A 12814-nucleotide genomic window follows, 5' to 3' on the forward strand; every position below is an offset into this window, starting at 1 on the left:
CTTAGACCATGAGGTTCAAATCTCCCTCCAGCCAATTCAAGCTTTCCTGTCCCCATCGCCTGCTATTACAGAATCATGGAATCACAGCATCACAGAGGTTGGCAGGCTCCCCTGGAGATCATCTGGTCCAACCTCCCTGCTCAAAGCAGGGTCAGCTACAGGAGGTTGTTCAAGACCACATCCAGTCAGTTTTTCAATATCTCCAGGGATGAAGACTCCACAACCTCTCTGAGCAACCTGTTCGTGTTTGACCACCCTCATAGTATAATAGGGTTTTTTTTTATGTTTAAACTTGTTTCCTGTATTTCGGTTCAGTCTAGTTCACTGCCTCTTGTCCTGTCACTAGGTAACAATGAGAAGAGTCTGGCTCCTTCTTCTTTACACCTTCCCATCAGATATTTCTACACATTGATAAGACGTCCCCTGAGCCTTCTCTTCTCCAGACTGAACAGTTCACTCAGCCTCTCCTCATATGAGAGATGCTCCACTCCCTTAACCATCTTTGTGGCCCTTCACTGCACTCACTCCAGTATGTCCATGTCCTTCTTCTACTGGGGAGCCCAGGACTGAACCCAGCACTCCAGATGTTTCTCATCTGGGCTGAGCAGAGGGGATGGATCACATTCCTCAACCTGCTGGCAATGGTCTTCTTAATGCAGCCTGATGCCGTTGGTCTTCCTTACCACAAGGGCACGTTGCTGGCTCATGGTCAACTTGGTGTCCACCAGGGCCACCAGGTCCTCTTCTCCAAAGCTGCTTTCCAGCCAGACAGCCCCCAGCCTGTATTGGTGCATGGGGTTACTCCTCCCCAGGTGCAGGGCTCTGCAACCTTTGTTGAACTTCATGAGATTCCTGTTGGCCAATTTCTATAGCCTGTTGAGGTCCCTCTATGTGGCAGCCATGTAAAGTCACAAGCAGGCCACCTCCCCAACCTCTGCTAATTTGCCCTATTCCTTCCTTCATTAGAATATTTCAACTCTGCAGGAGTTACATGGCTGATTTCCTTAGAGTATGGTATAGCATAAGGTCTGCCAGATGGACCACCTAGAAAATGCAGTATCTACCTCCAGAGAACAGTGTTTCCACCACAGGGTGCTTTGCAGTCAATTAGCCTTTGAATATTTACATCAACAGACAGGTTGGGACAGCTCAGGTTGGGACAGCTCTTTGAACTTCGTTCTGCTTCCATGTCTGCTCTCTGCACCCAGCACTGCGGCCTGAACCTGGCTTCTCTCCAGCACTGCTTTCCTGATCAGGCTTCCCATGATGATTGTGTCCGGAGCCTCAGCACACCGCTGTAACCAGTGCTGTATCTCCAATGACATCTTTCACCCAGAAAAGCAGTTGCATAGGCAGGACGAGGGCAATAAAATCCCCTCCCTCAGCTAGAAGAATCAGCAGCTGGTCAGTCACAGTCGGGGTTATCTGTACATTCAGTGCTGGTGGTCAACTGCCCAGGGGGGTTCTTTGTCACTGGGAGTTTTGAGGCAAGGCTGGAGGCGCTCCAGGATGAACGCGATGCTCTGCTGGTCTGCGTGTGGGGCACAGGGCAAAGTCCCTCAGCCCTGCCGACCTGGGAGGGAAGGTTTGATCTCTCCTGGCCCTCGCATCAGTAACCCACTAACCTGCATTCACAGCTGTTGCTTTTCACTCCATAAGTAACTGCATTTCCATATCCAATCAAATTATTTTCATTTTGTCAGCTCAGCCCGAAGGATCTCCAACTGCCTTATGAGGGTATACTTCATAAATTTAGGAGAGTCTGGCACTCAGTACCTGTTCACTGTCTCCTAAACTTTTTGCCCACTGTAGAAGGGGAGGTAAAATCTGCCCCCAGCACTAGTTATACAGATTATAGTTCCCTTTTGTGGAAGATGAGACTAATAACCATTCCAAGTCCTCTCCCCAACTTCTCCCCTCTCATCCTGCAAGTATGGTTCTGATGGAGGCTGGCAGCATACACAGGGAAAGTGCCCTCACCACAGTACACAAGCTGTTAAATACCAGCTCCCAGGAGCTTGCTAGTCTTTGACAGGCTTTGTCCCTCTGCTTGTTACAGTGTGTAACTCACGTAGCTAGAGGGCACAACAGCAGCAGCAGCTCTGCAAAGCCCTGGATATCCTGGAATTTAAGGGCTCATTATTACTGATCAGCGCCGGTTTCCCTGCTGGACTCATCGGATGCTCTCAGCAAAAGCCTTTGGATCATCAGAAAGAGGAAGAAACTCAACTGCAGTATCAAACAGATTTTGCTCCATGAATCCTGACAGAGGCACCTTGGGCTCAAGGTACCAAGCAGTGTGCTTAGGAAGAGCAGAACTTGGCATATCTTGGTGGACTCCATGAGCTCAGCAACGGGGAGGGCAGGCAGGAGTGAAAATGAGCTCAGCCTGTGCATGAATGATGGTATAAAGTGCACCAGGGATGGGGAAGACCAACAAAGGAAAGGAGATACCCAGCTAGCAGGAGGGAGGGCATCACTGCCTGGAAGGGCAGCTCTGAAGGTTGTCTCCTCTTGCAGTTTTCGCTGGGAAACCTCACCCAGAATTGCAGTTTCTCCTCAGTCTTGGGTGGCCTGGCCTCTCTCCTGAAGAGAAAACTGCAGTGCCAGCATCACTTCTCTTCATCCCATGGATTTGTGGCATGCTGAAGGCTGCAAAGCTTAGCCTGACCACCTTCTGTCAGGGAGTAGGCACGAGCACAGCATGTCCCATCACATCAGCTCCTCTGCAGAGGAATAGGACTGCTCAGGGACACATCTCCTGTGAAATGCATCCTGCTCTACAGGCAGCATGGCTAGAGGTAGCTGAAAGACAACAGTGATGCCTCAGTAGTTATGCATGGTGTCTGGGAAAAAGAGCTGAAACTGAAACATGCCACCAAACAACAGTCCTGTCTGCATCTGTACAGTCACTGGGCATCTCGACTCTGGTCTTTTTACTCTGCTTCCCTCTTCCATCTGGAAACACTGTCTCCTCCCTACAATGAAACACAGCGACCTTCAATAGCTTTCCCAAAGCAAGCTTATGCTCTGACAAGGTGCCAGCATGATAGCCACAGATGCTGACGTACCCCAAGCTGTAGAATGAGTCTAATTTCACACACTGTCTCTGCTTCAGAGAGACCATGTGAGGGTGTAGTGAGCCCAGGTCCTGGCCCAGCCATGCCCAAGACCCCGGGGTCAGACCATCCTCTCCGCAAGCTGTTGTCACCTACCCTTTGGCCAATCTGCCATCACAGCTGCAGGTGGCTGCAACAAGAAACCTTTCTCAAGTCAAAGGGATTTATTGACTTTGGGTGGGGATCAACAAGGAGCATTTCTCTGACACTTTCTATTTGATAATTCTCATTAAAGCCACTCTGTCTGCACATACGTGGCTGCCAGCCTGCATAGCACCAATCTTCCCTGCGTAGTCCCCTGGCAGGGCTGGCTGGGAAGACTGAAGGATACTCAAGTCATTTCAGCAAGGCATTTGAGGAGCCTTGCACAGGGCCTTTGCAAGCTCTGCTGCTTGCTGTAACAGACCATGAATGCTTTCCACACTCTCTATCCCCATGCAGCACTGTACCAGGGTATGCCTTCAGAGCCTGCTATCTTTCTGGGCACACCCAAGGCCAGCACCACTCATCGTGGGCTTAGCCTAAGGAGAGGAGTTTAGCCCCATTCCCTATCTTTTGTGCAGTAAATGGGATCTCACTTTGCAAGGAACTCTGCTAATTTGAATGGCCATACTTATAAAATGAGGTACAATACAACTTGCAGAAGAGTGTCAGATCTGGGTCTCCAGAGGCTAGTCCTGACTCTCTTCTCTCCCTACACATGCTTCGTTCAGCACTGCACCCACTAGAATGAGAATATTTGTCCTGCCCCAGAATAAAATTCCTAGGAAGAGCTTGGAGTTTCCCAGAGCACACAAGGAGTCAAACCACTGCCTGAAATCTTTCCCTTTTATTCTGTCTTTCCAGATACTTTTATATGTGCTGTTTGGAAATTCTCATAGCTGTTTTAAGTCCTCACAAGGATGTAAATAGGGTTTGGAGATTTTTTTAAATTATTATTGTTATTAAAGAAAACAACTGGTCTATTTATTTTTTATTATTCTCCTCTGATAATTTGGAATTAATAGTATGGACATTTCCTTAGCTACAGTTTAATTTTTCTTCTGTTTGTCTCTCGTGTAGGCAGGAGAGTAGATAAGATGATCATAGAACTCTTTTTATAGCTCTAAAAAGCCATAGATGAAACTGGTGATAATTGTACTGGCTTCAGAGGGGCAAGACTTTCAACTTTGGAATCCATTTTTCCATGGATCAGTGCCTCTCCGGAGCAATTGCTCATTGGGTCAGAATCCTTCGCTGGCACAAATCAGTGCAGAGCTGCACTGACGTAAGAGTATGTCACCTGGTATTATAGACACCGCTTGCCTGTATGCACGTGGGTAGGACCCTGCAGAATAAGGCCTTATTCCTGGTTCTGCTACTAACCAGGAGTGGTGATTTAGATGAGTCTCTTTTTCAGCATCCTTTCTGAAGGAATGAAGTAATGGTACTCCAGACCTCAATAAAGTGCATGGAGTAAAAAATGGACTAGGTTAAGATCTAGGTATTATCATCGTAACAATTTATGCTACCTGAATCTCTGGCCAATACTTTTTCTTTTCTTATCTGGCAGTCTGGTGATAACAAAGGCAGACAGTGAGAAGGGCGATGTGGACAATAACCCATATGTTGGATTTTATTTAGATTAAACTTCCTTTTTCTGTTATGACTATATCATGTGCATCTAGCAAAGGACTTATGCCAGACTTAGCATTGTGTTGTTTTCCGATGTGTTGGAAGACAGTTTCTTTTCATCTTTAGCTCTCCCGTTCATTACTCTTTCATTGACTCCTTTAACCTCCCTTATCAGACACCTACATGTTCTAGCTTCTAATTTATATTCATTGCTGTGACCTTCCCTTATTTTTCCTGGGCACATGCTGACTGGTTTTGTTTTTTCATATTTTATTTCCTCTTTCACTTCTCTGCTGAATGGGAAAAATTTTGCTCAGTACAATTTTTCATGTTAGGGAAAACATCCCCATGGAGGTCCATAAGAAAGGAATTACATTCCACTCATCTTCTAAAATCAGCTGCATCCTTCACGAGCTCTCAGGCAGATCTCTGAGGAAGACTTTAATAGTGGAAGTTATGACCTAATGTTAAAGTAGCCATGATGCACAGTAAAGTAGGCCAGTACTTCAGCAAATTTCCACGAATATTCTTTGGCAACTTTTCTGGTCCATATGAAACCAGCCTGGATCTTGCCTTGCTGCTTCATTTGCTTAAGAGTTCAGGGCCCAGTCTTACACATGCTTATTCAGTTGAGGTACCCACTGTGATCGGGACAATTTCTTGCCTGATGAACAAGGACTCACAGAAGAATGCATTTGATAGATCAACCCTTCTGCATTTGAAGACATATTGTGAGCATTTCATTGATGCCATGGAAGTGATTGCTCAGATGCTAAAAGGGATAACATCAAAGTTTACTCCTTTCATGGACTTTGAAGTGTGAAGGTGGAAATCTCCAGGCAGGAGTAGCTGCAGCACAGGTGTCCCCAGGGCAACAGGAGAGTCAGCACTTCTGCTATGCCTGTGCAGCCTCATCCACAGAGTAAGAGAGGAGGACATTGTTTGTTTGTTTGCTTGATTTTCCTGCTTCTGAAGACAAAGAACCTCACAAGGTTCCCTGGGCCTCAGTCACATCTGGATGTGAAGTGCAAAGTGATTTGACCGTTCTCCCAGAAAAACTTGGCATGTTGCCATGGGGCAGCTGCACAGGACAGAGCCTACTCTACATCACATGAACCAGAGCATTACCAAGACTAATGATGAGCAGGGCCTCCACAAGCCCTCTGCGACCTTTGCGAGGACAGCAGCTCTAATCCCCTCCTTCCTGAGGAAGGGAGGCACCTTCCACATCCTTAATGTAGCTGGAAAAAATTGGTCTTAGGGTGCAAGAGAACTGACCAGGGCAGCATAGGAGAACAGTAGTGGACCAATGAGTACAGTTTAGAAATCTCACATCCCTGTCTCTTGAGTGCTTCTGATTTGTTTTAACTTAGCTCCAAAGGTGAGGGGCAGCTTGGAGAGTTGGGAATGTTCCTCCAACACCAGGATGAACAGAATAGTGATACTGCCTTTCGATTAAACCCAGCAAAGCCCCAATGCTCTGCCCCTCTAAGAGCCCAGTCAGCTGAGAAGCAAGCTGCTGAAGTTCCCACTGGAAGAGATGCCATGCAAAGGAACCAGCAGGAACTGCTGGCCCAGACGAAGAGCTGACTGTGCCTGCCTCACCCCCTTTAATGTACGACATCAAATCTGTCTCCATGGGAACTATAATAAGGGCAGAACTTGTCTTCGCCATCTCAAACTGAAAGGGGGAAAAAAAGTAAAAGAAAATAATGAGCCTCACAGCAATGTGATTCTGAGCAAACTGAGCCTGAGCAGATGGAATGAGCAAATGCCCCTTCATCACCCTGGTGGTCCCTCTGCTTTGCTTATTCTAAGGATGGATGGATTTCTCATCCTGCAGCTTTGCCATAGCAGACAACAGCTCTGGTGCTTGCTGCTTGCTTATGTTGTTACAGCACAAATGCTGAATAGCAGTCACCGGCCGCGGCTTCAGCTTTGCAGTGTTTCGTTGAACATGACTCTTGCCCAGCCAAAGATCGAAAGACAGGCACCAAATCAGGGAGGGAGGCAGAGGGAGCGTGGGGGATGCAGACGGCAATAAGGATGCATGTGTGAGTGGGACAATGCAGGCCTGATTTTCAGAGTTGTTGAGCCTACGCAGAGCGCATTGACTTTTAACAGTGCTGTGGGTGTTTGAGTACCTTTGCAGATTGGGCCAGACGGAGGAGATGCGGGTATGGTGGAGTAGGTGTGGATGTGCTAAACAGAAGGCAGGGCACCAAACCCCTGCCTCAGCACTGTGAAACAGAGACAGGGATCTCAGAAAGGAGAAGGGAGAGCCCAGAAGAAAAAGTACTTCCTGCTTGACTTTGTGCAATAGGTCTGGGTCCAACCCCTGCTGCAGCGAACAAAACCAAGTCATGGCTTTGTAAAACCCAGATGATCTGTGAATAAACAAACACTCCCATCTGCACCAGGTTGCAGGGGGAAAAAAAAAAACCAACAACCCCAGCACAGAAGGCCAGCAGCCAGCTTTTCACTATTATCCTCCCACCCTTGCCTTAAAATAGGACTCTAGTGGGCTGTAGCTGCACCCCGGCATCATGTTGCCCGTGCTTGAGTGACTCGTGCCCCTGGAGAGCAGCTGCCACTCTACCACCCATCTCCATTAGCATGTGAGCCATTGGGTGAGTGCACCTCCCGCTATTTTCTCTAATTGTTCCCCTAATCAAATAAAATTGTCAAAGTTTAATTTGTCTTCTTACAGATTAATTAGCTTTCTGCTGCGCATTGCTGCCTGTGTCTCTCACTGCAACCCATGTGTCTGCAGCCACTCGAATGCATTGGGGTTGAGGAGGGGCCTAAATTAGATTATTTGTTCTAATAACAATACGTCAAATGGAATTACACATATGACCAAATTAAAGTCAGGCACTTTGAAAATGGTTTCAGTTTCATGTTAGCTGTGCAAATAAGCATATGGCTCATCCCTTTCCCATCTCCTGCCCCATACATTAAGGCTCCTGTGGGAGGTAATCTGCCCTCTGCACTGAGGTAAAAGTTAGATCATGAGGAGAACCACCAGCTTTTCAGAAAAAAGGCAGCACCACAACAGAATGCACCAGAGAGAAGAGGGACCACCAGGGAACAGAAGTGCAAGCAGATTAAATGTGAAAGCCAAGAAGTACTTCCCCTGCCATAAATTGCACCACAAAGAGGTTCTTCCCAACTAAACGCAGCCTGTCTATGTAAATACCATCAGTCACGTAAGCCCACATCTCAGCAACGTCAGAGCTGCAGCTGGCCCTAAACTAAACGTGGATTTTACCCTTCCTATCATTTTATTCCTACACATGTATAAGAGGAAGTAGCAGAAAATATGTCAGTGTTGAGTTCTTTGGACATCTGAGGGAACTGCCCTGCTCTCCAACTCCAGAAGTAATTCATGCCTGGTGAGATATGACGCCACATGGGTTTTTTTTTTTCTACATCACCAAGGAGGAAGAATCAGACAACAAGACAGCTGGGGGCAAGGGTAGGCCACAAGCTGCAAGACAGTTGCCTGGAGATAGAAGTTGCCACCACCAGGTGACCTCACTTGGGCTAAAATTTAGAGTATCAGCGCAGGGCAAGCAGAAAGGGTCCCCTTGCTCCTCAGCATCCTCAGTCAGTCAGTGTTCAGAGTGAAAAACTCCATTTACTAGAGCAATCAACCAGGTTTCTAAATGAGAAACTAATGAGAGCTTTGGTTTCAAACACAAACCCACAACAAAGATTTCCATATTGTGTAGCGTGACAGTTTGATGTGCAAGGCAATATGTTGCCTTCTCACACCTCCTTGGTATACACTCCACACCCTTCATTTGCTGCTTCTGCAACGAAGGAGACTGGAGGAACCGCAGTCAGTCCCTGCCAGAGGACACCTCCATCCTCACCACGAGCCTCCTGGTTTCCTTCCACCTCCCATGCACCACAGGACTGGGAGCCAGGAAACCCCACTTGTCCTCTCCACCACCCCCAGCACTGCCTCAAGCTGCCTTCAGACCACGCTCAGGTCAGGAGTGGAGGAGTGTGGAAAGTGTGAGAGCGCTGAGTTGTCTTCTCAAAGGAGAGGAGGGGAATTCCCATCTGCCCTTCTTTGGCATCCCTCTCACCACACCCTGCCAGCTGCAAATGCATGGCTTGTTGAATTCACTTGGCAAGCCCTTGTAACAGGTCTGAACAGACTGTTCCTGCCCCAAAGGACTTCCACCCATGCTGGCAGGCACCCTTACCTGGAGGAGTACCTTGCTCTTTGTTCTGTCACTCTGATTTCCTGGAGATTGGGTCTACTTGAAAGAGGGGAGCAAACGTGGAAAATTCGAGGCGTGACAGGTGGCTGCAGAACACAGGGGAGGAGGAGGTGGCGGAGAAACAGTGATGGCACTCACAGGAACACAGTTGGTGAAGATGAGCTGCATGTACAATTTGGAGACTTCCTAGAGGGCTTTAATGAGTGAACAAGCGCAGTCAGTACACTGCTCCTGTTACTTTTAAATCAGTGTTTACAAAGTCCTGGGGAAATTAAACTATTTATGTCTATCCCCAGTAGGGGACTGTTTAAGGAAATAAGATAAACATACCTTAGTGTGTAAATACTTATTATTTAAGCAAACACATAGGTTCACTCATATGTTTGTTTTTCAGTAGAATTACTGGGCACTATTGACAGTGCTGAACTCAGGCTGGGATCAGAGAAAGGCAACAGAGAAGATCTTTCCAGAGAAGAGGAAGGCTGGTGCTGCTCCTTGCACCCACCAGGAGTTTCCCCCTCCTGGTGGGGACGCTTCGGGGCACCCGTCCCTCACTGCATGTGGGCAGGGGTCAGCACCCTGGGGCTGCTGACCTGCTGCAGGCTGCTGCGCCACATGTCTTCTGCACGAGCGGTACTGCACAGCTCCCTACAACAGCCGCAGATACCCCTCCTGGAGACTGACCCTTGAACCTGGCTATTCACCGTTCTCCAGTACGATGACAAAATCTAACAACCTCCTAAAAACTCTACCCTGCATAAACTATCCCAAGCAAAAATAGTCAACTACTATAACACAGGGTAGAGAAAAATAATTCTCCTTCAAAAAACACAAGATGATATTCCTGTTAAACAAAAAGCATTTTATTTTAAAAAGAAATTAAGTCCTTATGACATCACATCCTTCAATGCACTGCCTAGGCCAATTGCCACTGCCGTCTAGGGGCTTACAGCTGATAAACCAGGACTATCTCCTCCTAGCTGCTCTGAAACAGCAGAAACTTGCAGCTGTGTAATGTTTAATTACTCAACCTTCTGTGAAGTTTCCATGGGGGAAGTTTGTTTTGGAGCTAGGAAAGATGCCTTGGGGGTTCAAGGAAATGACACTAGTTTTTCACTTACAGCCACAGTTCCCTCTCTCCTGGCGTCATATCCACAAACTGGCCCCTCTCCCAGTACCTGAATCAAAGCCCTTAGAAATGAATAGAAAAACTCCTGCTAACTTTCCTCAGCTTCGGAGTAAGTGTGGGCAAGGTCAGTGTTCAGCAACGATGAAGTACTTAGCGTGAGCGACACAGACTTGGTACAGGCAGAGAGTGGATAGCTCAGATGTGACAGGGAGAGCTCTGCACCACAGACGCTGGGACATGACTGTCAGAGCAGAGATTTGTCCGAGTTCCCATAGCTCCATTCCTGGAAAACACCTTCCTCCAGCACCTTCACTTACGCAAAGTTTCCTATTCCTGCAAAGCCTGACAGGCCTCTCTGCTGGTAAACTTTCCCAGTGGAGCCAGACTCCTATTCTGTCCCAGCCAGCACAGTGTTTTTCACCTTCCTATGGATAACTCCTGACAGTTCAGCAGTTTGCAAAATGCCATTAGCTGAACAGACTCAGTGGCATGGAAGCTAGCAGGCACACACTTTGGTACCAAATGCCAACACAAAACCTACGGATGAGTAAGGAGGTATCCTCTCGACTCCCTACCTAGCTCTCTGTACCATCGCACATACATCAGACTGTCTCTCCCCGGCTACCTCCACACAAGCAGCAGCCCAAAATTGCAGGGCTCTGTGCCAAAGCTCCGGGCACTTATAGAAGCCCATTTAATTCCACATACAAATGCACAGCTACGTTTCTCTCCATCTGGACGCACAATTACAACGACAGCCATTCACAACCAAATTAGGCACGTGCATTTTCACAGGTGCCGTTCGAAAAAAAAAAGAATCTCGCGCATGAAATAAGTAATATTAGTAATACATAAGTCAAAGCCACGCGTAGTGAGACCGGCTCTTCCTTGGTGTTCACCGCGCAGCACCAACGACCCGCGGCCGGGGAGCTCGGCGGGGCGCCCCGGGCACCTCCGCGGCGCGGCTCCCGGGGCCGCCGCGCGCCGCCACCCGCGGGCACCCTCCGCGCTCCCGCACGGGACGGCGCCGGCCGCCCCGCACCTCCCCGCGGGGTCCGCGCCTCCTTACCATGGCCGTGCGAGAGCCCCGCGCCGGCGGCGCATGGCGCGGCTCCCTAGGCGCGCCTCCTCATCCCGGCGGCGGCGGGGCAGAGCCGCGCTGGCGAGCGGCGAGGGCGGGCTCCGTGCGGCGCGGAGGGGCGCGGAGCGGCGCGGCGACCGGCGCTCTCCGCCCGGCGCCCGCGGGCTGCAGCGCTGCCTGCCGAGGCGCGCGGCGACGGCGCAGGGCGGGCTCCCCCGGCTGGGGGCCGCTCCGCGCCGCTCCGCGGCCGCGGCCGCCGCCGCAGGGACCGCCCGCCGCCGCCCCGCCCCGCGCGGCCAGCCCGCCCCGCGCCCCGGCTCCCCGGCGCCCCGGCCCCGCGGAAAAAGTTCGGGCCCGTAGCTCCCGGGCGCGGCCGGCCCGTGTCCGAGCTCCCCGCCCCGGCGGGGGCTGCCTCTGCTCCCCACCGCACACGCAGCCCCGCAGTTCTCCCTCCGACGCCTCCCCCGCCAAATGTCCTCCAACTTTTTTTCTGAACGCTTTGCGTAGGGCCAATCTCCCTCCGTCCCCGCACAGACTTTCAGATGCTTCTCCATCTCCTGGCTTTTAAAAGCCACTTTCAATGATTTGTTTGTGCAAGGAAATAGGATGGGAGAAACGGAGCCCAGTGAAACGTTGGGAGCACATTTTCTACTTGCAGTGTCAGCCCTGCTCCTTTGACATTATTAGAGCTTTGGCAGCTGGAAATCTGGCCCTGTGACCCATACAAACTTTGGTCTTGGCAGAAGTGGAAACCAGGATCCAACTCATTATCTGAATCATCTGAATTTTTAAAATACGTATTGCAATAATGGACTGAGCGTAAAAGCAGAATCTGAGCAGCTCCATCTTCAGGTATGCTTATCTTCTACATCTGGATCTGAACTTTCTGTTTTTAACGGTTGGAAACAAGGGTTTCAAGCAACAGTGCTTTTGTGCAGTCTCTTCCTTGAAAAGTGTCTGTAAACATCTTCCCCCGAGGCTAGTACTGATAGCTGCAGGGAGGATTTCTGACCAGACCTGCTTCTGAAAATGCAGAGAGATTTTTCCAACTGCCAGTGCTCAGCTGCAGGGTCTAGCTGTATTCCTTCCATCACCACGAAGTACCTCTGGGTCTGTGTGAGATTGGAGGTCCTCAGTTCCCTCTCCCTAAGTGTATGGGCTCCATACTGTGCCCTAAGAAACATACACAACAGCCACTGCTGATATCAATAATTCACAAAAAGTGACCCACCCCCCAGGGCAGTCCTTCGTTTTGGCCTTTCCAGCCTGATGCTACTTCTTTTGGCCACAAATGTCAGCAGATCTGGCTCCAAGAGACTGGAGCTGTTGAGTGAGGTTCACGGCATCAGTTCAGGCAGGCTGCTGCGCTCACGTAGCACCTCCTGGGCATTGTGGGTCGCCCTGCCGGACGCCACCGGGAGAGCTAGCCTGGGACAGCATGATCCAGAGCTGTACACACAAGTTCAGGAAAGTCATTTGATTTGTAGCTATCCATTTCATGTCCTCTAATCACAATTTAGGTGCTTCCGGCTGGGAAAAGGATCCCAAATATGTTGCTAGTTGAAAAGATATATAAGGTTTCAAATTATATTGAAAATAAAAATATTAAAATATTAAACTCAATTTATTATCACTT

The 12814-nt window shown here is 49.2% G+C and overlaps 1 protein-coding gene across 2 annotated transcripts in view; it reads right to left on the minus strand.

The window, feature by feature from the left end:
* The window catches only part of HTR4 (5-hydroxytryptamine receptor 4), a 151371-nt gene extending 140067 nt beyond the window's left edge, over positions 1-11304 (minus strand). For both annotated transcript variants that reach the window (XR_010391729.1, XM_064520874.1), the window contains exon 1: positions 11167-11304. The gene's annotated coding sequence lies outside the window, so the exon portion shown is untranslated. The remainder of the gene's footprint in view (positions 1-11166) is intronic.
* Positions 11305-12814: the final 1510 nt, after the last annotated feature.

Source organism: Dromaius novaehollandiae, chromosome 15 (genome assembly GCF_036370855.1).
Source record: "Dromaius novaehollandiae isolate bDroNov1 chromosome 15, bDroNov1.hap1, whole genome shotgun sequence".
NCBI lineage: Eukaryota > Metazoa > Chordata > Aves > Casuariiformes > Dromaiidae > Dromaius > Dromaius novaehollandiae.